Below are 23,224 nucleotides of genomic sequence, written 5' to 3'. Positions count from 1 at the left end.
AACACTGAAGACTAGACGACTTGGCATCTGAAAAATGTAAAATGGTCGATAAATATGAAACGAGACACATGATATTTAATTAATTCATATCTGCTACAGGGTTAACCTGGGCTGAGATAAATATGTAATTATTTAGTTACGTCCTGCTGACGTCTAAAAGGACTTGAGAGACTTGGTTACATTTTCTCTTTCAGCATTAGCAGCAGAGGGTGGACAGGAAGTATAGCAGGGACGTGTCAAACAAACCAGTAGGATGAAGATGACAAGAAGCATTCTTCATTACACAAATTCCAGGCCATATCACAGTCAAATGCATATGCTTCACACAAACAGCCCATATTTATCCCTTAGAACAACTCAGACGGCACATTTTTTGAGACAGTTCTCATTGCTTTTGCATTTAAAGGTGTGAAAATGGTTCTCTATTCAATGTTGTTATTAGCTCAGGTCTTCTTAACAATTTGAAAAAGATGTAAATTCAATGATTTATTTTAAATTGCGTGCACACACACACACACACACGCACACACACACACACACATACATAAAATCTCAAATGAGTTCTCTCCCCACTCTGGTAACACCCAAAATTATATAATCAATACTTTATTCGATTCAGTGTAATTCTAAGGCAGAGACAAAAAAAAATCTTTTGAAGGTGAAACAAGCTTCAGTTAACAATATAACACAACTGTGCTATTTGAAACATATACAAAAGAATCTAGGAAAATAAGCTTTTTCTTCCTCTTTGTATAACAAAAAGCTTAGATTGCAGGTTCATTTTTCTCTACACTAAAGCCAAATTAACTGGCTAACTTGAAATTCATGAAACCTGGCAACTGCAGAAGTCATTATGACACAGTTGCCAACAGTACAGGTGTACAATTACTTCTGCTCAGATATCTCAATTTCTTCCTACAATCATGCCAGCACATGCAGCCTGGTCTCCAAGCATTCCAACATCTCACAGCTCAACTGATGTGAAAAGTCACAAGGTGACTACAAAGTAAAGGATGGGCAGCTTCACTGATGGCCAAGGAGAGCTACTGCCCTGGGGAGAGAAGACAGCCGATGGTATTTTCTGGCTCATACCCTACTTTTCTTTTCCTTGGGGAATTCAAACATAAAACAACCGACATGCTTTGGCAGGCTTCAGAACCTTTCAACTCCACCAGCTGACTTGATCATAAACATTTGCTGGCTCAAGAGGAAAATGACTGGTAAAGTATGTTGGCCAAGTACTAAAATCACATTTTCATTTAAAAAGCCTGAAACCATTCCAGCTTTCCTGGGCTGTAGCAAATAGTGCTTTAAGGGATTGGCAAAAGAGTTTCTTCTGAGATATGATATACATACTTCAGAGGATTTTCTGAGCAGTAACATGTATTTGTTTAGTAAGACTGTTTATTTTGTGAAAGTATTTTATAAAAGTTAAGAAGAGTTATAAAATGCACTCACGCATGAGGAAATGGTACTTTTATATTATATCCAGCCTCAAAAAAAGAATATGACGATTTAATTATTTACATATATTTAGAAGTGATCTAAGGAAGGTGGAATACATTTTACAAAAAAATTCAGTGAATTCATGAATATATTTCAAATCATTATAAAAACCTAACAAAATGAAGACTGTATACTCTTTTTTTTTTTTTTTTTTTTTTTTTTTGCGGTACGCAGGCCTCTCACTGTTGCGGCCTCTCCCGTAGCGGAGCACAGGCTCCGGACGCGCAGGCTCAGCGGCCATGGCTCACGGGCCCAGCCGCTCCGCGGCATGTGGGATCTTCCCGGACCGGGACACGAACCTGCGTCCCCTGCATCGGCAGGCGGACTCTCAACTACTGTGCCACCAGGGAAGCCCTGAAGACTGTATACTCTTGAGAGTAAGTATTCACAAGAAAATCGGAAATTTTACTCAAATAGTTGGGTTCAATAAAATGGCCATGTAGCTGGCTGAATATTTTAAACAGAATTTGAAATTGTATCAACATCATCACAATACTTCTCCAGAAGAAGGCTGTTGGGATTTTAAAAGCAGATTTTTTCATAGCTTGGTATAGAGCCATAATTTTCCAGAAAGACATTATCTGAGTCAGACATGCAATTTTCCCCTTCATGGGGAAAGCCTGTTCCTTTGTATTTCACTGTCTTTTTTAAAAAATCCATCATAGGTGGTACTTTGAAAGACTTTAGTAACCTCCAGGAACCCATCAGTAAACAATCGTTCCCTTAAGAATAATGTGATTTACAGAATAAAGAGCTATAGTCACATGACCTTACAGCGATTCTTCTACAATGATGAGTATGTGTGTGTGTGTGTGTGTGTGTGTGTGTGTGTGTGTGTGTGTGTGTGTGTGTGTGTGTATCAGATCAGGGGAAGGAGGATAAAGGTGGATGAAGGTCAGAAGACCAATCTATGAACGTGTAAACGTGCACACTTCTAATTTTACACAAAGCCATCTTTGAACCCTCAACATAATGACAAGTTTTCTTTTGACTGATGGAAAAATAATTCCCTCCATAATTATCAATTAATGTTGATTTTTCAGAGACTTCCCATTTTTTCACAACCAAGACATGAAGGCAGAGTTGTAACTGCACCAAATGCACCATTACATTAAGGAGGCACTGGTGAGGGTGGGGAGGGGAAGGGTGTTTTTTTAGGCATCAATGGAAAAGAACAGACCAGGTAGGGTTTTGTGACTACAGTTCATAAAATCTATACGGTATGTTTAACACCAAGAAGTAATGTAGCCGAGGAAAAAAATTTAATGCTGTAAAGTCAGATAAATGCCGGAGTTGAATCTTAGTGTTACCACATGCATTGGTCAACTGTGGACACACTGCTTGACTCTTTGTGACTCTTTTCCCTTGTCTGTAAGAAGGAACTGATAACACTCCACCCAGAATTAGCCGTGATGACTGATGAGCTGATAAACGCAAAGGAAGGCCTAACACAGAGTAGGTACAGATTAAACAGGGGCTTATAAGGAGTTTTTCTATGTGAAGAAGGTCGTCCAGACAAGGTACTGGGTTGGCCAGAAAGTTCTTTTGGGTTTTTCCATAAGATCTTACAGAAAAACCCGAACGAACTTTTTGGCTAACCCAATATACTTTAAAGAAATTCATGTGAAAGTCAGAGCCTTTCCAGTCCTTCAAAGGAAAAGACACTTTCATTTAATGAGTTTGCATCCCAACAGTTGCCATGTCTTGCCTTATATTTCCTTTTGATACCAAATAGGAGATTTTGGGTCACTGGCTTCAAGAATTTGAGCAACTCTTCTATTCTTAGACCCTATTTTCTCTTTAATCCACTGTTTGATTTCTGTTAAAGGCAGGAAAACACAGTAACCTGCTCCCACTCTCCCCTCCAAAGCAGTAAGTCACGCCTTTTCTCATTCCTGGAATGGTCTTCCCACTTTCCTTAGCAAAACTTTCAACCTTCCTTTTTCAATATTGTTTTAAAAGAGCAGGACTCCAAGACAATCAGATTATATCTTTGAGCTTTGTATGTTATGCATTTATAAAAAGTAATGTCTGGATGCTTCCAGTTCATCAACACAGAAAAACAGCATCTAGTTCAACTCTTTCCATTAGGCACAATACCATATAGTTGTTAACTGATTTACAAACCAATAAATAGATTTCCCAGTGAAAAATGTCAAACGCTTCAAAAGGTCATGAAGGAACTGCAGTCAGCTAGATAAAAGACTTGAGTTAGACATGGAGGGTTAATTTATTCAGACTCCGTGTAAATAAATAAAGCTTACTGATGTCAACAATACTCGACACCCTGCTATTGGATTTTGCTGCCCACCTGCTAAAAAAAGAGCCATTAACTACCTACCTTTTATCTTCTAACTGAAATCTAGTTATGATATAAGAAATATAAGAAGATATCTGAGCACAAAATGAAAAGTTAGGGCTTCCCTGGTGGCGCGGTGGTTGGGAGTCCGCCTGCCGGTGCAGGGGACGCGGGTTCGTGCCCCGGTCCGGGAGGATCCCGCGTGCCGCGGAGCGGCTGGGCCCGTGAGCCGTGGCCGCTGGGCCTGTGCGTCCGGAGCCTGTGCTCTGCAACGGGAGAGACCACAGCAGTGAGAGGCCCGTGTAGCGCAAAAAAAAAAAAAATGAAAAGTTAGTATGAATCGGATAACTATAATTTTAAAAGTAATGAGAATGTGGGACGGGGGAAGGAACTAAGGCCAAAACAAAGAGGGGGAAAAAATGAAAAGAAATGGGAACGAGGATATGGAATCAAATATATGGAAATTAAGGCAGAAAACAGAAAATAAAACTGGTAGAGTGATCCAGACAACATTTAGGAATATTTACCAACATTTAGTGAACCCTTCTAGAGAATTCAATTTGGGTTAGATATTATGGAGGAAGATGGAAGACAAAAAGCAAAGACGTATAGTTCATGATCTGGGATAGCCCAAGTAAGCCACTCTAGACCACAGTTTTCTCACCTGTAACATGAGAAGATTGGACTGCATGATCTCAAAGATACTTAGAATAGTCTATGATTCCAGTTCACTGAGGAGGCATACCCCATAATTGAGAGGTAAAAAATTCTTGAAAGAACGCAATTCTGAGGAGAAACTTAAAGAAGGCAGTGGGGGGATTGGATTATTGATAAAGCGCCAAAGAGGAAATGGCAGGCAAAGGGAAAGTTATGTACAAAACCCCAAAGCTAGAAATGAGAATCATACGTGAAACGCAAAACTCATACCTGGTTGGCTGCCATGTGGACTCAGTCAGAAAAAACAGTAATGAGATGGGGGAAAAAAGGAGGGTCTTAGAGACCAGAAGCTTGAGTGAAGACAGGGCAACCTCAGAAAATACATAGGTATAAAATAATGAAGAGAGTATCTGATGAATGAGAAAAATATTTTTAAAGGCAAAAAAAAATGTTTGAACAAAGGGAGCAAAGAAATTGAGGTGCAATTAGAAGTCAGAAAAGTAGAAAAATAGCTGTTGGATTGATAAATAGGAGAGAAGAGTAAGTAGGTGTGAGAAAATGAATGAGCAGGTAGTTTAGCGAAAGTGGATTCAAGTTAGAAGGTAGATAAATGGTCAATGATTTGAGCATTATTTCTGAATTGCAGCCTTTAGCGCTGCATCAAAATGGGCATTTCAGGGTCGTTGAAGCAGCCAAGAGAGTTTGGCTTCAGCAAACATTTTAACTGCCAAACTCGAAGCATCTCCAAGCAGCACAAGTGTGGAAGAGGGAGTGAAACTGTTGGAGAATTCTGATGAAATACTTTCTTCCTCCTGAGCTCAAAAGCAATTCATTGGTCTAAAATTGGACTTCTAGAAATAGCAAATGCAATGTAATCCAAACAATAATTATTATCTTAGCTAATACTGAACCCTTCCATGAACCAGGAACCATGCTGTGTTTTAAAGGCATCATCTCATTCAGTGCTTCCTGTGGAAAGAGAGAAAAAGACGTAGGTGGCCAGAAACTGTGATTCTAGCCTGCTTACCCTATCCTCATTTACATATGAAATTCAACACTCCTAGTAAGCAAGACTATTAAAAAGTCAGGTGCTGAGGGCAAAACTGTACTCTTCATCAGTTGTCACCACACCAGGGAAGAACGGGTAGAAGTGTCATTACCACCTCACACAGGAGAGTCCAAACGAAACCACGGCATTAAAAAGAAATCAGGGAAACCTCAAATGTGAAAAGGACTGCGGTGCATGAAAGTTAAATGAGGCAATCTAATAGAACACATGCTCTTAAAACCTCCAGCCTCCTGTTTTTATTCTGTAATGTAAACACAATATTACTACCTGGAGGGTGGATGAGAAACAGCTGAGGACAGTTTAGTTCTCATGAGGAGTAAAATAAGGGAACATCACTCACATTTATAATTAACTACATCGTTTCTGTAACTACTATGGGAACCACTCAAAATGCAATGGCTTGAGGTTTCCTCCTCGTAACTGAAAATTAAAAAATAAAATAAGAACATCGGCAAAGGTACGCCTGGTAGTTCTCTAATTAATGATCAAAAGTGCATTTACTTTGCACAATTTCACATTTTTATGTAAAGTCTTATTTGATTGTAATTAGCACAGACTAGAAAACTTAATTAGGACCAGTCATTCCTTAATGCAATCAGAATCCCAGAAGAACAATATCAACAGATTTTTTATTGGTGTTAGTGATGCAAACTTGTAAAATATAGAGCCAATTTACCTATAACAATGCTTCCAAAATAAAAAATAAAAACAAATTATGGTGCATTACCAAACAGTTTAATGAGTACACTAGGAACATAATAACAGAGTTAATAATCAAACCTCACAGGATCGAGCCTCCTTAAGTACTAAAGACAGCAGTTACAACCGTGAAGCATGTTAAAATATGCTACCTCTCAATGAGATTAAGCATTAAAAGACTTTCTGAGACACTGCAGGTTCTACGATGTCAACACAGCTCCCAAGCTAAATTCTGAGAGATAGGAGTTCCACAATTTCTAGATCACATAACAAAATTCAATTACAGTCTCCGTATGTTTTGAAAAGTTAAGCTTAGGGGAAAAAGTAAAGGTGATGGAACCTTAGTAAACATTTCTGCTTTGCAAGCTTCAGCAGCATAAGCGGCAACTGTATTCCTTTTGTCCGTTACATCCTAACTTTGTAAGATTCCCTTTTCAGCCTTATGAAATGGTTTCAAACCCCTCCAGAGAGCAAAAAAGTATCTGCAGTGAGACATTCCAATTTCTGAAAAGACAGTCAATAGAATCTGTCTTAACATTGAACTCTCTAATGAAATTTCTCCAATGGAATTGGAATCCACCCTAAAAAGTCTGGAATATTTCACACAATTAGATTTGGAACTCCAAGTGTTCTCCGACCGTTTCGCAAAAGTGCCAAAGTGAGCACGTTAGCTCACGATGGATTCTCTTGACTGAGCCTTGAAGCAAAACTTGAAAAATACAAATTGGCATACAACTTCCACTGAACCAAAATTACTTCCCAGCTGGGCTTTAGTCAGACATTAAGGGGGAGGTGCAATATTTGAAATATGTAATCTAAACAGTATGCTCGTATTTCTTAAATATTGTGAGTTTCCCCTCACAACACTGCAGATTCATAGCAGCTTGCTACTGAGGCAGATGCCAAAATCATATGCTAGGAGGGGAGGGGAACAGACTTTTAGACTTGGAGAATTAACTGATCCCTTACCTGCTGTCATAATTTATCAGTATTTCTAGGGGATGTTCATCCAAGTTCATACTGATGTGCCAAAAGGATAAATCAAAACCACCATGAGTCAACAGGTAACAAAATCTCTGACTTGGTCTATCATCCTCCACACTTTCAGCCAGAACCTTCCTAGTTCTCCTTTTTTTAGTCAACACACAAGCACATCACGCTCAGCCTTTTATTAAACACGACTTAGTAGAGCTGATTAAAAGGGTTCACCAGGTATTTCTAAAAGATTGTGTTGTTTATTTGGGATAGTCGTGTGGCTTTAGCGTTAGCTACCAAGATCTGGTTAATCTCCTTCGGGCCCAGAAGGGGAGGCTGACATCGTAAGACATGGGTGCTGTCTTTACGGGGCTTATAATCTTGCCTGAGGGAACAGTAAACTCTCATAATACTATTGACAATTCTTGAGGCAAAATATAACGAGTCCCTGGGCTTCCCTGGTGGCGCAGTGGTTGAGGGTCCGCCTGCCATGCAGGGGACGTGGGTTGGTGCCCCGGTCCGGGAAGATCCCACATGCCGCGGAGCGGCTGGGCCCGTGAGCCATGGCCGCTGAGCCTGCGCGTCCGGAGCCTGTGCTCCGCAACGGGAGAGGCCACAACAGTGAGAGGCCTGCGTACCGCAAAAATAATAATAATTAAAAAAAAAAAAAAAATATATATATATATATATATATATATATATATATATATAAAACGAGTCCCTAAATAAAAAAATGCAGAAAACAGATACCGAAAAGAAGGAAGGGATGGGATGTGTGCCTAAGACTTCAACAGGAAGGAGAGTCTTGAACCAAATCTTCCCCCACGCTTAAGCTTTGGACGAAAGGAAAGCAGGTATGTACATGCTTGTGTAATGGGAATTATTTCAAGGAACATAAAATAGATGATGATGAGAAGGAATGCCACTAATTCCTTTTCTACCCACCAACAAGTGTGCTTTTAAGCTCCGCAAAGTCGTCACGTATGTTTTTGCTTCTTGTTTGCTTGTTTGCTTCTTGTTTCAGAACTTGAGAACCTGCAACCCAAACGTCCCATCCTCCTGAAAGGAACCACAAAGTGTCCAATGTAGTAAATGAAAGCAGGTTTGTACATGGATGCCAGGAGGCCATTCTCTACTCTAGCCAACAAAGACTATCTCACTCTCAAAAGGGTGTTCATGTAATCCAACACTCCACATAACTTGCTACATAAAAAAGCTTTATGTTTAAAGTCAAATTCCTCAACACACTTTACAAAGATCTTCCAGCCTCTGCCATTAGGAGTGCTTCTCCCTTTCCTCCTATAGATGGGATGTAGAGAAAAGATTCTTAGATATTTCACTGGGAGTTATGGGTTGAAATGTATACATGTCACACTCAGATGTTACAGGAAAACATATTCCTACTCCATTAAAAGCAAGGAGAAAAAAACAAAAAAAACTTAAATTTTCTAATAAAGGTGTCTTCATCTTTTCTTTCCTTTTTCTGCCTTGTTTTATATTTTTTTATGAGATAATCAGTCAGGTGCAGCCAAAAGATGAGACAGAGAAGAGGCTCAGGGAAAAACAAAGCCTACTATATGCACAGGTCCCAGAGAGACAGTCACATCAGGCCACGAGGGGAGTACCCGGGGGGAGCAGCAAGGTGGTGGGCAGCAGAGAGCGTGAGGAACTGTGAGCAAGTGGCTTCATCAGGAGTCAGGGGGGTCCACGCTGGCGTGTTTGAATGTCACCCCATCAAAGTCAGAGGAGGGTAGGAAGAAGAACTTGCGGCAAGGGGCCACCTTATCACACTGGGGCACCTGATCACCGGGCTGGGGTGCTCACAGTCTGTTTCCGGGATGTTAAGGCAGCAGGAAAATACGACTTTTTTTCTTTTGGCCACGTCACGAGGCATGCGGGATCTTAGTTCCCTGACCAGGGATCGAACCCCCACCCCCTGCAGTGGAAGAGCGGAGTCTTAACCACTGGACCACCAGGGAAGTCCCAATATGACGTTTTAAAGGCAACCATGTAGGTCTTTTAGTCTCTTTCTGTTGATAAGATTATTTTAGGCGGTGAACTCTGTCTTTTATGGATAAATTACAGGGCTTTAGGGTTTCTAATGCATCCTCTTCCCAAAATGGCATCTTAAGGGAAGCAGGAAGCTTAGGTGATGCCATGGTGATTAAATGAGGTACTTGAGTTTTGCGTGGGTCTTTGGTCAGTGTCTTCGCCTAGGCTACGCCCTCCTGAGTACTTGCAAAGTTGTCTGCTAAGATGCGGCTGCTGAATTCCTGGCTTTTTTTCTTAGTTCAGTCCAGGACACTTCTCCACCCACTTTACCCCTTGCTCTTGCAAGGGAACCCTTTATGTCTAAGCATGTCCTGCAGCTCAGCTGCTGGCTTAAGCTATGTATCCTGCAGCCTGGCGGGTACGTACCAGGCTTTGCGCTCAGCCTTCTCCCCCATCCCCAAAAAGTCACCAGGGAACATCCGAATTACTTGTAGGAAATAAAGCAACCACGTTAGGCAAGGAGTCACTAACTCAGACCCCTCTCTGTGACTAAGCATTTTTATTTTGCTGTGACTGGAGGGGGGAAACTAGGACATAGTATCAGATCACTCGTTTCTACTACTACTTCCCCTCTGGTCTTCTACTCTCATAGATTCAAGGGCTTCATCACATCCTCTGCCACCTGCTTCCTATTTTCCAAAGTGGCTGGAGCAGAAGACCAATGGATGGAGGCAATAAAAAAACTACATTGGTTTTCTATTTTCAAAATATTATCCCCACTGGGTCTAGGATACGACAACGTGCACTCAAAATCAAGCCCATAACTTGTCTATTTCATGCTTTGAGCCCCAATTACACAAATTGCTCAAGCATGGTGATTTTGTCTTATGGCTGTACTCTAGCTTTACAAGAATAAAGGAAATGTCAATAAAACAATTTCGTAAGTAGGATTTTTACTAAAGAAGAGGAGAAGAAGTGGGAGAAGGAGGAGATAAAAGAGAAGAGATGGGGAGGAAGAAAAGAGAAGCACACTCCCACAGCAGGAAGATTCTCAGCTTATTACAGATTCAGCACAGTCCATCTACTCCTCAACTTGATAATAATCCCTGATGCTTATTAGGGCTCGTTGGTGGTACTGGAAAAAGATACTGAATCCAGAGTTACCGACTACATTGCTAGACTATTTTTCCCAGGCTGAAGAATAGAATACTATTATAGATTTTCAACAGTAAGTATTTAAGAAAAAATAATTTCCTTTACTACTTAGAAAATGCATTCAACAAAGATAACCCACTCCCCTATCACTCTAGTCTGTGAAAGTTTAACCATAAATGGTTCCAATTCAGTCCAACATCAGAGAGAGTACAGGATATCATTAGTAAAGTTAAAAGACAGCTCTCTCAATCATTTACTTACACTTCTATACATTTGTTAGATGTATTTGTTTTGGCATCTAACACACTCTTTCCAAAGGTGGCCCATGAATACTGACTGATTCATGATGAAATTATGTTACTAAAAGAACCAGTCTGTGGTCTTGGTGTGTTTCTAAATCACATGTTAAAAACACAGCCTGATTCATTTGTTAGTAATTAAAATAGTCTCAATGTCATTTCCAGTTACCTACTGAATGGTGAAGTAACTGTTTCCTGTCTGTTAACCTTGTGCACAGACAGATCAGGGAAAATAGATGCTCCAGCAGCATCTCTGCAGAGGTGTTTCATACATTAAAAATGTTAATACATTAAAAATTAGTGGGCTTCCCTGGTGGCGCAGTGGTTGAGAGTCCGCCTGCCGATGCAGGGGACACGGGTTCGTGCCCCGATCCGGGAAGATACCACATGCCGCGGAGCGGCTGGGCCCGTGAGCCATGGCTGCTGAGCCTGCGCGTCCGGAGCCTGTGCTCCGCAACGGGAGAGGCCACAGCAGTGAGAGGCCCGCGTACGGCAAAAAAAAAAAAAAAAAAAAAATTAGTGTAACTTAAAATAACACTATCACATTTTAAAATTATATGTTGCTGCTCAAAGATATAAAATGTTATATGAAATGGAGAAAACAAACAAAGCTGATTCCTTAAAACCTTTAGGAGAAAAATCAGTTGGTAGATCTAAAATGAGGGCTGAAAAAAAAATTGACTCAATATGGCATGTAGAATTTTACCTTCAACCAGTTTTTTTTTTTTTTTTCCTTCAATTTCTTCACTAAAATGAGAAGGACAAAAGCAGGTAACAACCACCTTTCTTTCTTAGTGAGATGCTTGAGATTTGGGGTCCTTAAGATGATGCAGTCAGGACAAGTCATTATTTGCCAATCATCTTCTTTTCCCAAGTAAGGGGAAAACGATGGCTTCCATATTGATTCACATCACACTTCCCCCAAAAATGCCCCCTTAAATGGGGTCATTCCATTTCAAGAAACAGAAACATACTCAAGACTAGTATGAATTAAAAATAGGTATTTACTGGAAGAATGAGGAAAACAGAACAGAAATATAGGGAAGACGAAGAGCTTGATCTCAGAGGAGTGAGAGATGAGGAAGCACCGTTACTCTCTCCATATCTCAGGGACGCTGGTTCCTGCTTCTCTCTGTGATTCTGGCTTTACTACTTACAACCTATCCATCTCCCCTTCTCCACCTCCAACTCCCTCCCAGCTTTTGCTGCTTTGGTGACACATCACATTCAACAGCCACTGGCAAACATCCACTTCCCACCTCTGGTCACAGTCCCCACCACAGTTTGCTCTGAGACAGCCATCCTCAGCCATGAAGTTCTGGGTTAGGGAGAACCGACCCTCCCCCTCTACTCCAGGGGCAAGTTTTGAAATGCTCAAGGTGTCTGTTGATGGCTTAACACACTGCTCTGAAAAATCCACCTAACCCGTTGGAAAGACTCCAAGAGGCACATGGGTCATGGGAGGAATGCAGTCGGGTTAGGTCAGGCACCATGAAAAGTACAAGCTCTACGGAAAGTCCCCAAATCGAGCAACATTTATCAACCTATATTCCAAACAGGAATATCACACATAAATACAAATTAATGTCTAGTTCCCTACTTTCTGGAAAATGTAAACAATTTTGGCTGCTTAGAAAATCGTATGTACAGGGCTGCATGCATACTTTAAGGCGTATCATCTGTATATGAGCCTTGGTGCTTAATGTGTATTATTTCTGTAATCTGGAGCAAGTCGTTTAAATTCTAGGTCTTTGCGTACAGCTATAAATAGAGGGGTGTATTTTCCCTTTGCCAAAATGGTTCCTTAACACCATACAAGATGGTTGTTGGAACCAAATGAGATAACAAAGGGAAGATATCTACATCACACAAGATGGTTGTTGGAACCAACAATCTATCTCAGGACTCAGCACCCAGGAACTCTCAACATATGCTGTTTCTATTCTCAAGCTATGATCCAAAGTCCTTACAAACCTCTCCATGCCTTCCTCTCTCTCACAAAATAAGCAGTGTAAACCTCTTACCTCATGCCAGACCTATCGAGTTATGGATTTCCCTGCAAATCTGCCTACACACTAAGAAACCCCTCTTGCAAAAATCTTTTCTGATAAAGGCAAGGAGTCAGTGATGTGGCAATGGCAGAGTTGGCCTTGAAGTGGAAACAGGATTGAAATGGCAGGAGTATATGGAAAATAGTTATCTTTATATCCTCCCTACTCATCCTCTCAGAAAATATACTTAGTTCATTGTCTTCAATAATATGTATGCATATATTTATACACATATAGAAATATATATATACATTCATCATGAGCACAAAGATGATTCTCTCTCCCTTCCCTCCCGCCCTCCCTCCCTCTCTCTGTCTGTCTTATACAAACACACACACACACACACACACACACACACACACACCCCTCTTCCACATTCAGCAGTGGAAGTCATCTGGTATTCATACTTCTCTCTGCATCAGAGGCCTCCAGCTAAATTTGGCCTGCATGTTGAATTTGGTCAGAAAATGTGTTTTATTTGAGCTACATAGTGTTTTAAATGTCTACGAATTACCTACTCATTTAAAACTTTCAACAGTGTCACATGAGCATCCATACACCTACTATGGAAAGTTCAGTTGATCCATAACCACTGGGACCACGTGTCCACATGGCGACCTGTCCGCTTTAGACAGAGCTCAAGTTCTTCATTTTACAAAAGATGCCACCACTCACATTATATTCTTGACCATGAGGATAAGCGTTACCTACTATCTGTCATATTACACCTGGCTCGCTTTCTCACTCACTTTACCTTCATGGCCATGAGGGGCGCTTGCTTTTGTGCACCCTGGACTATGCTTTTATATCCATTTCAGGATATAAGTGTCTTATTCAGATTTTAGATTCCAGGGGGAAAGGAGCACATTGGTTTGACTTGCTTTTTATATTGCCTAAAAGTGTCATGTCATATTCAAATGGAGATGCCTACGACATGTGTGACATTATGACAGTGACACAAGCACTAGTTGACTTGTTCTTATATTCAGCTGAAATATCTAAAGCATCCTCTTCGTTGCAAAGGCCTATTCTGACAACCCTTGATGACGCATGGTCTGCTTCTCCAGTTTACGAGTCGTTCGAGTAGCTTTGTTTCTTCTCGTTTTGCCCACTGCCTGACTGTCTCGGAGTATGTCTTCCAGGGAGAGAGCATAAATAGAAAGATGAAGGAATTCAAATCTCTTGATGAGACTATAGATAAGGGGAAAAGAAAGACAGAAGTAATGGCTTAAAAAGAGAGCCAAGATTTTAGGATTTAACTTTGTTCTACTCCTCAGTCTTTAGATAATCTGAAATTGGACCAACCAGTTGTAGTAGGGGCTGTCAATGGCCCCTGCGTTTTCCTGGGACCGTTCTGTGTGCCGGGAGTAGGCTGACTGCCCATTGCCAGTGGCTGACCTTTGTTTCCGGAATGATGGAAAGGTGGGTTGCCCAGGTGTGCTACTGCATGGCAGGCCAGAAGTGCCGAGGAGTTAATACTCCCGGGTCAGGGCAGTCTTCAATCAATGTCTTGAGACTCGAGGTACTGTACGTTTTGCATCGTTTTCCAGACACCCATTGCAACGTTGGTTTAATAGCTCACCTTTATTGGCTGCCTTCCTTTTCCTGTATCACTTCCTCACTCCCCACAGGCTTTTCCTGCACTTCCCAAGTAAATTACATTCCCTCGATCCTGATCTCTGGATCTGCTGCTGGAAGAACCCATAATAAAACATGTACATCAGAAGTAGCTAAACTACCAAGAAACAAACAAGTAAATCAGTTCCCATGATTTCCACAGAATCAAAATGACACTTTAAGATGGAAACGCCTTCAGATCCGTTACAGCCTTCCGTCAGTGAAAGTTTTGCTAGGGAACAAATTTTACGTACCATACTTTAGTCACTTAAGTAAGGTCTTGGTAACTTGAGAAGGAAGATTATTGTGAAACAGACACTTGAGTCAAGCTTTTATCTCGGTTGATCTAAAATGACTTTTTATTGCTGTATCAATCAACGAAATGATTTTTTCTAAGTCTGAAATAAAATTATATATCGGTGTGTTGGGCAAGAGAGACAATGAGGATAAAATTTTAATTTGTTTGCCTCACCAGAACCCAACACCACACTTGGCCCATTAGAACTGCTCAAAAAAAAAAAATCTCTTGAGTTAAAATGCTAAATTATATATCTAGTACTTTCTGATGAGGTAAAAATTATAGCCTTTCTATTGAATCTCATAATTGTTCAGACTCATCATATTTAACAGATAACCATCTTTCTTTTTTATTTTTTTTGGTATCCAACTGTGCCAACAGAGACGCTGTGACAGTTTTGGTGTCTTTTCCACGTCTGAATCTCCTGTTTTACCTGCCAATTCGTGGTACAAAAGTCACCTCATCTGTCCGGTTATGCATTGTTTCACTTCTGAGTATTTTACCCTTAACGGAATTTTAATTTGTGAAAATGTGCAATCCTCTAAAGAAATGCCATGGGCCGGGCACTGTGGCAGGCCTTTAACGGTATCCATCGCAAACAGGGAATGAGAGAGGGAAGGACAAACTGCAAATACCTCCCTGCTTCCTCAATCGAGTGCATTTAACGTAAAAAGCTGTTGTGAACTTGTCCACAGTTACAGGAAATGTCCTATGAAATAAGACCATTCCCCCCATGTTTTGCAAAGCACCTCCATCACGAGTAATTAGTGTCAATGACAGGGCCTCGCGCCCCATGCTCCGACGCAGCCCATCTGCTGACTGTCCTGTGATGCCCTCAGACAGGCTCAGGTTCATCTGCTCCCTGCCTGGCGTTTGCCTCCCACCGTTCTGTCCATCTGCTGTCTTCATCATCACTCTGACCTTTTAAAGTCCTGTCGATTTGCTGACTCTCCGCCAACCTTGCTCAGGCATTTTGATCACCTTGGGTTGGCACAATGATCAACTCTGCCAGCTTGTCCTATTAGCTCAGGCCTCCTTTTTCCACTGACCCATCCATCTGACCCTCCCATCACAGAATACTAAAATGAGTATGCTTTTTGAGCACAGAAACCAGGCTAGACCTTAGGGGAAGGAGCAATCAATGACATACCTGGAGTCCTGAGTTCTACTCTTGGCTCCATCATTATTTAGATGTATAAACTCAGACAAGTCACTGACTTTCCTCTTGACCTCAGCTGCCTCAATTCCAGAATAAGGAGCTCGCACTATATTACCTCTAAGAACATTTCTGATCAATGATTCAAAGTCATCCTCATTGTAAGTTAGCCAATTCCATGAAGACTATTTAAAAAAAAAAAAAAGGAAATAAAGCAGAAGATATGTCACTAACGGATGCACAAAGAGTGAAGAGAGAATGCATCATGTAATGAATCAACATGTGAAACTACTAGAAGGCATTATGATCCCAATAAAAGTCACTGCCATGGGCTGCCCTGGTGGCGCAGTGGTTGAGGGTCCGCCTGCCAATGCAGGGAACACGGGTTCGTGCCCCGGTCCGGGAAGATCCCACATGCCGCGGAGCGGCTGGGCCCGTGAGTCATGGCCGCTGAGCCTGCGCGTCCGGAGCCTGCAACGGGAGGGGCCACAACAGTGAGAGGCCCGCGTACGACAAAAAAAAAAAAAAAAATCACTGCCATTATCACCTCCAAATGGATCTCCCAGCTTCCTCACATGAAACAGATTCCATTTTACACCCAGCCCTTAGTGTAATCTGAATTAAGTGTTATTAATCAGATCACACCACTACCCCTCTTCCCTCTGCCCCAGGGCTTCCTATTTAACTTTGAATAAATTCCAAATGCCATGGGTCCCAGCCTCTCGGATCTCACTTTGGATCACTCTCTCCCTTCTCAAGTTGTGGCCACACCAATCTTGCTTTGGTCTTTCAAACACACCACGCTCATGCCCTGCTCCTTCTGGCCATCACTATGCTCTCTGCTTGGAATGCCCATCTAGCAAGTCTTCTCTTGGCTGGCTCCCTGTGTGACTCCAGTCTAACCTAAAATGTCCATTTCCTTGTAGAAGTTTCTCCCGATCCCCTATTTATATTAGCCCTGCCGCCATCTTGCATCACCAATCATGCCTCCTCTAACACCCTGCTTTGATTACTTTCTATCATCGACCTCTGTCTGAATTTACCTTATTTATTTGTTTATTATTTCTCTCCCCTGACTAAAACATAAACTTTTGGACAACAACTTTTGGGAAACTTCTGGGAAAAGATTTTTTCTTATTCTTATTCTGTCTATCATGCAGAACAGAACAATGCTCACAATGACAAATTCTCGTTCAATGGATGAATAAGAGAAGGGAGAGTTACTGGGATATTAAAGCCTTCTTGGAGGTTTGGCAGGCTTGATTTTGAATATAGCAGGAGTGGAACAGACTTTGAATGGAAAGTAAAGAATAGGGCATCCTCGCTTCCAAATCTGCCAGAGAGAGTTGAGAAGCTTCCTTAAACAGTAGTTTGAGATGGTTTGGTCCTTTCTCTGGCCAGAGTGTGACCTCAGGTGATTTTGGGGAAGACTGGCGTCCACTGACGTGGAGTAACCTGGCTCAGTGTGTGGGAGGCTTCCAGCAAAGAATGTCCTTGGTGTGGCTACAGGTGAGAGAACTCTGAAAATATTTCCATTTTCCAGGGAAACTTGTCTATAACCTTGAGAAACCTCTCATGGATTTCCGCATTTGAGCTTGTGAATTTTTCCTCACAAATTCAGATTAAGTATTTGTTTCTTCCACTTCCCAAGGTTATTTCTTGTACAACAGGTAACAATCAGAAGACTTACAAAATTCAGACTGCAATAACTGAGCTCACAGCTAGCATCCCTACCTCACTTCTGAGGCCAGAGACACCAAAATCCAACCAAAGATCTTCCTGGTCTATCTTGTTCTCCTTAAAGTAAAGCCTTTGTCAAATCTATATAAATCTAAAGTACATTAGTGGTTGCCTATAGCTGAATGGAAAAGGGGATTAACTAAAAAAGGGCACCAGGGATCTTATTGGAGTGGTGCATGTGTTCTAAAACTGGATTTTCAGGACAGCTGGGCAACGCAGTACATTTGCCAAAAATTATTAAATTGAATGCTTAAAAATGGGTGAATTTTATGGAATGTAAATTAGATCTCAATAAAGCTTTGTTGCTGTTGTTTTTAAATTAAATCTTTGGTCTTAACCAGCTGAGTTCCCCTGGCTTTCAGTTTCAAGGGGGACAATATTTCTACTCCATGTAAAAATGATTTTTTTTCTCGTTTCTTCTCTCATCTGCATCTAAGGACCACTTAGATTAGTCACGTGATAAGACTGCCAGACGAGGTAGTTTCCGCTCCAAAAATAATGTGTTATTTCTACTTTAACACTTTTTGGCAAACAGAAAGTAAAATCTTGCACACATCCATGATCAAATCCAAAAGGACATAATTACTAGATTATGTGAAATGTTTAGGGAACAATCCAAACCGAGTTAAAATGACAGCAGTCTGGAGCTAAAGTCAGAGGCCTGCGTTGTGCGATGAAAGGCTGGTGGAAATGATGAGCTTCCACACCTTTCTTACTATCCCCTTCCCAACTTGATGCTTCCAGTCTCCACGGCTGCCTCCTCCCTCTCTCCATGTGGTGAAGATGAGGTCGTCATTTCCCATTTAAAGCCATCGTCACATGCTCACTTCTTGTTTCCCAGTCCATTTATAGCTACCCTTTGATTCAGTTTTCACTCTATATTTTTTACATTTTTAAAAGTAGCCCTTTCATCAGGTAATAAATAAATGAATAGTTCTGGTGGTTCCCACCAGCTTACTGTCCCAAAAAGGACACACCAATCTTTGATCCTGTAGCAATTATAGCCACCTGCCCTGGCTAAATGACTCTGCGGAATCAAAAGAAGGGCTCTCTTTTAATTGCTCGCTAGCATATATTCTGAATGCCAGATGGGACAGATCTATAGATACGGTTCATACTGAAATGTGACTTGAACCACTGTGAATCTAAATGTTCTCACTGGAGAAGTGGAGGTATTGGTAACTACCTTTCTGTATTGATGACAGGTAGTAAGACAACACCGTGATGCTGTCACAAGTAGGTGGTGAATTCGGCGGGGGGCAGGGTACTAACGGAGTCAACACTTTTGCCGTCACCAACACCTCTGGACTCTGGGATGGCATCAAGTTACTCCCCAAACCCACTAGACAAATCTTTAGTTTGTCAAAACAGCATTAGACCTATTTCCAAAATTATAAGCAGTCTTCAGAATCATACTTTCTTACCAGTGAAGGCTGACAAAGTGACAGAAATAAACTTTCTGGGATGAGGGTTTACAAAGGTACTCTCGCTGCGTCGGCAGGAATGGTTACCTACCCTGTGATTCATGTTCTCAGATAACATCCACTGAACTGACTCTGAACAGCACCAGTGCTGCTGACATTTCCTTAGGAAACCCAGGAGAAGCATTCCAACCATCCCTACATGTAGAAGCCCATGTTGTTTGTGTCTACATACCTGCTCATTCCACCTCTTTTTCAGCTAGATCATTCGGTAGGATGTGATGGGCAGATAATACCTATTGAAGTGGAAGAATATGGACTTCATACATCATACTTATTGTCCAGCTGATGATTCACCACAGACCTCCTCGTTAGTGCTTACGGAGTCTTTCCTTTAAAAAAACCTTACTTTCAAGGCTTTCCTGTCTGAGGATAAGTACCTTAAGGGCAGAAACTATGCTTACACTCTGCACCTTGCAAAATACATCAGCTGGCACACTCAGTGCCCAGTGAATCTTCATTGATGTGAGGTGTTTGGACTGTCCAGAGACTTTCCATTCCACTTGGCTGCACTACGTACTAAGCACACTCATGGAGTCCAGGTTAGCAAACAGCAGGTTCCTGAAAGGAGGGACTTATCACATTATATTTTCCGTACCATGTGTATCACGCTATTTCTTCCATCTAACACAGGACATATTTTTTCCATAGCTTTCCTTTTTTTTAATCGAAGTATAGTTGATTTACAATGTTGCAGGTGTGCAGCAAAGTGATTCATATATATACATATATTTTTTTCTTTTTCAGATTCTTTTCCATTATAGGTTATTACATGATACTGAATATAGCTCCCTGTGCTATACAGTAGGTCCTTGTTGGTTATCTATTTTAGATATAGTAGTGTGTATCTGTTAATCCCTCTCCCCTTTCCCCTTTGGTAACCATAAATTTGTTTTCTATGTCTGTGAGTCTATTTCTGTTTTGTAAATAAGTTCCTTTGTATCATTTTTTTTTACCATCTTTATTGGAGTATAATTGCTTTACAATGGTGTATTAGTTTCTGCTGTATAACAAAGTGAATCTGATATATGTATACATATATATCTCCTCCCTCTTGCGTCTCCCTCCCACCCTCCCTATCCCACCCCTCTAGGTGGTCACAAACCACCGAGCTGATCTCCCTGTGCTATGCGGCTGCTTCCCACTAGCTATTTATTTTACATTTAATAGTGTATATATGTCCATGCCACTCCCTCACTTCGTCCCAGCTTACCCTTCCCCCTCCCCGTGGCCTCAAGTCCATTCTCTGCCTCTGCATCTTTATTCCTGTCCTGCCCCTAGATTCTTCAGAATCATTTTTTTTTTCTTTTTTAGATTCCATATATATGTGTTAGCATACGGTATTTGTCTTTCTCTTGCTGACTTACTTCACTCTGTATGACAGACTCTAGGTCCATCCACCTCACTACAAATAACTCAATTTCATTTCTTTTTATGGCTGAGTAATATTCCTTTGTCTATATGTGCCACATCTTCTTTATTCATTCATCTGTCGATGGGCACTTAGCTTGCTTCCATGTCCTGGCTATTGTAAATAGACCTACAATGAATATTGTGGTACATGACTCCTTTTGAATTATGGTTTTCTCAGGGTATATGCCCAGTAGTGGGATTGCTGGGTCTTATGGTAGTTCTATTTTTAGTTTTTTAAGGAACCTCCATACTGTTCTCCATAGTGGCTGTATCAATTTACATTCCCACCAACAGTGTAAGAAGGTACACTTTTCTCCAAACCCTCTCCAGCATTTGTTGTTTGTAGATTTTTTGATGATGGCCATTCTGACTGGTGTAAGGTGATACCTCATTGTAGTTTTGTATCATTTTTTTTTTTAGATTCCACATATCAGTGAAATCTTTTTGACAAACAGGTCACACTACGTGACAATCAGTGGTTGGTGTGTCTATCCCCTAACTAGGTCGTGATCTCCTTGAGAACACAATGGAGTCACATTCATCTTGGTATCCCAAAAACCTCACCCAGTGCCCCCAGCGTAACAGCTCTTGAGAGCTCCGTCAGAACCAGGCATTGTGATAGGCGCCAACAACAAATGAGTAAGACAGAGTCTTCAGTGTCATGGAGCTCACTGGCCATAAGAAAGAGAGTTAGTGAACAAATGATCACAAGATGCCACGTGAGGCTCAGGTGGCCTGCAAACTTGAGTGGGCAAAGATCAGAGGAGTCAGGTAAGATTTTCCACGTAAGCTGACGAAGAAGAGGAAATGTATGGCACAAAAAGAAAAAACTCATGTAGATGATCTAAATTATAAATGCCATATCTAAGGTGTAAGGTGGATCCTCACCGCTAAGTAAGGACACACGGCGGGACCCATATGGACAGAAAGCACTGCCTCTTCTTGCCCAATACTCAGCTCTTTCTCTTCTTCTCAGCATCCTGTGCTGGGTGGGTAAAACTAGAACCCTCAGCACCTGTCACCATGTTTAAGATTAAGGTCACCAGTAGAGCATCTTCTTGTCCTGTGTGGTTTTAGCACTTGTTTGCAGACAAACACCTTGCTCTCATTTCTGTTTAGAGCTGGCATGCACTGGTGTCTTTGAACAACGCTACAAAACACCTGGCAGTCCTCCCACAGGAAGAACTTTTGCCCAGACCCTCGATCAAGTCTCTAGAAGTCATTTCATAAGATGCACTACAGAGAAGGTTATTTAAAAATCAACAATTTGGATTTATGTTAAAGAGACTTCTTTGTTGTAATAGATATGGCAAATAAAATCTGCTAAGTTTATTTTTCAGTTTAGTATTAATTTTTTCCGTATACAAAATCTCCTTTAGGGGTTATAAGAAGAAAATTGATATTCTAAGTTTTAATATAAAAATTATTTTGGAAGCTCATTCTATGGATTTCATCCAAAAAGAGGTCTAATATACCATGATTTTTCTCTAAACAGATACTTTAACATTCTAAGTATGCATGTATTCCCAGTAGGAAGATAATTTTTAAAGAAAAATGTACTTAATCACATCCCCTTCATGTCTAATAGGACTAGAATTCATTTATTCATTCTCTCCTTGTTTTGAGTATACCAAGTTTAAAAGTACACAGCTACCATTCATGGAATTAACTATGAAGACAAAGGAGCACACACTAGCTGAGGTAACTGCCCATCTTAGACAAGTTTGGGAAACATTTTAAAAACAAACACAATTATTTAAAATTCTTTTGTTTCTTTCAACGTATTTTTTTAAAGGTAGATTAACACTAATTAGACCTTTTTAGATTATGCACTCATATTCCTATGTAACATTATTTTTTTTATTTCGGCACACCTACCCACACACATTCATAAATACAACAAATAGTGATATTGGGCAATGCAAACAAATTAATCTGAATGATACAGATAAATTTTATGAAACAAAACACTCTTTTAAAAAATTGAATTATGACAGACATATCGATCATTTCCCAAACAATTCAGGCATTTGGCAATAGTAGCCAACTCTTAAGCAATTCGATCACTGTCTGTGCCATTTTGCTTGATTACCAAGCTGTATAAATTCAGTTTTTGTTTTGTTCTGTTTTGTTTTGTTGCGGTACGCGGGCCTCTCACTGTTGTGGCCTCGCCTGTTGCGGAGCACAGGCTCCGGACGCGCAGGCTCAGCGGCCATGGCTCACGGGCCCAGCCGCTCTGCGGCATGTGGGATCTTCCCGGACTGGGGCACGAACCTGAGTCCCCTGCATCGGCAGGCGGACTCTCAACCACTGCGCCACCAGGGGAGCCCTAAATTCAGTTATTTTGATCATCCTGACAAGTCATACACATCGTGCAACAATCTGATCAACTGCTCAGTAATTAACTTTTTTTTTTTTTTTTTTTTTTGTGGTACGCGGGCCTCTCACTGTTGTGGCCTCTCCCGCTGCGGAGCACAGGCTCCGGACGCGCAGGCTCAGCGGCCATGGCTCACGGCCCCAGCCGCTCCGCGGCACGCGGGATCCTCCCGGACCGGGGCACGAACCCGCGTCCCCTGCATTGGCAGCCGGACTCTCAACCACTGCGCCACCAGGGAAGCCCCAGTAATTAACATTTTTAATCTCAAGACTAAATAAAGTGATAAGCTGTCTACTCAGGGATAACCTGGAAATATGGTCTTTTAAACCTCAGAATGTAAGTTCCATTTATTTACCAATTATCTCTACCCAAGCCCACATCTTCTGTGCTCTGCTTTGTGATCCTGGGACTGGAAGTCTCAGAACTACATACATTTCTCA

General features: G+C 41.2%; 1 protein-coding gene across 1 annotated transcript in view; it reads right to left on the bottom strand.

Moving 5' to 3' along the window:
- Positions 1-23,224, bottom strand: part of THSD7B (thrombospondin type 1 domain containing 7B) — a gene marked incomplete at its 3' end in the record, with an annotated part of 763,972 nt that overhangs the window by 652,337 nt on the left and 88,411 nt on the right. The gene's annotated exons all lie outside the window — the stretch shown is intronic.

This window comes from Leucopleurus acutus (assembly GCF_964270905.1).
Source record: "Leucopleurus acutus genome assembly, chromosome: 6".
Classification (NCBI taxonomy): Eukaryota; Metazoa; Chordata; class Mammalia; order Artiodactyla; family Delphinidae; genus Leucopleurus; species Leucopleurus acutus.
The sequence above is the reverse complement of the archived record's forward strand: the minus strand, read 5'-3'. Positions and strand labels throughout refer to the sequence as shown.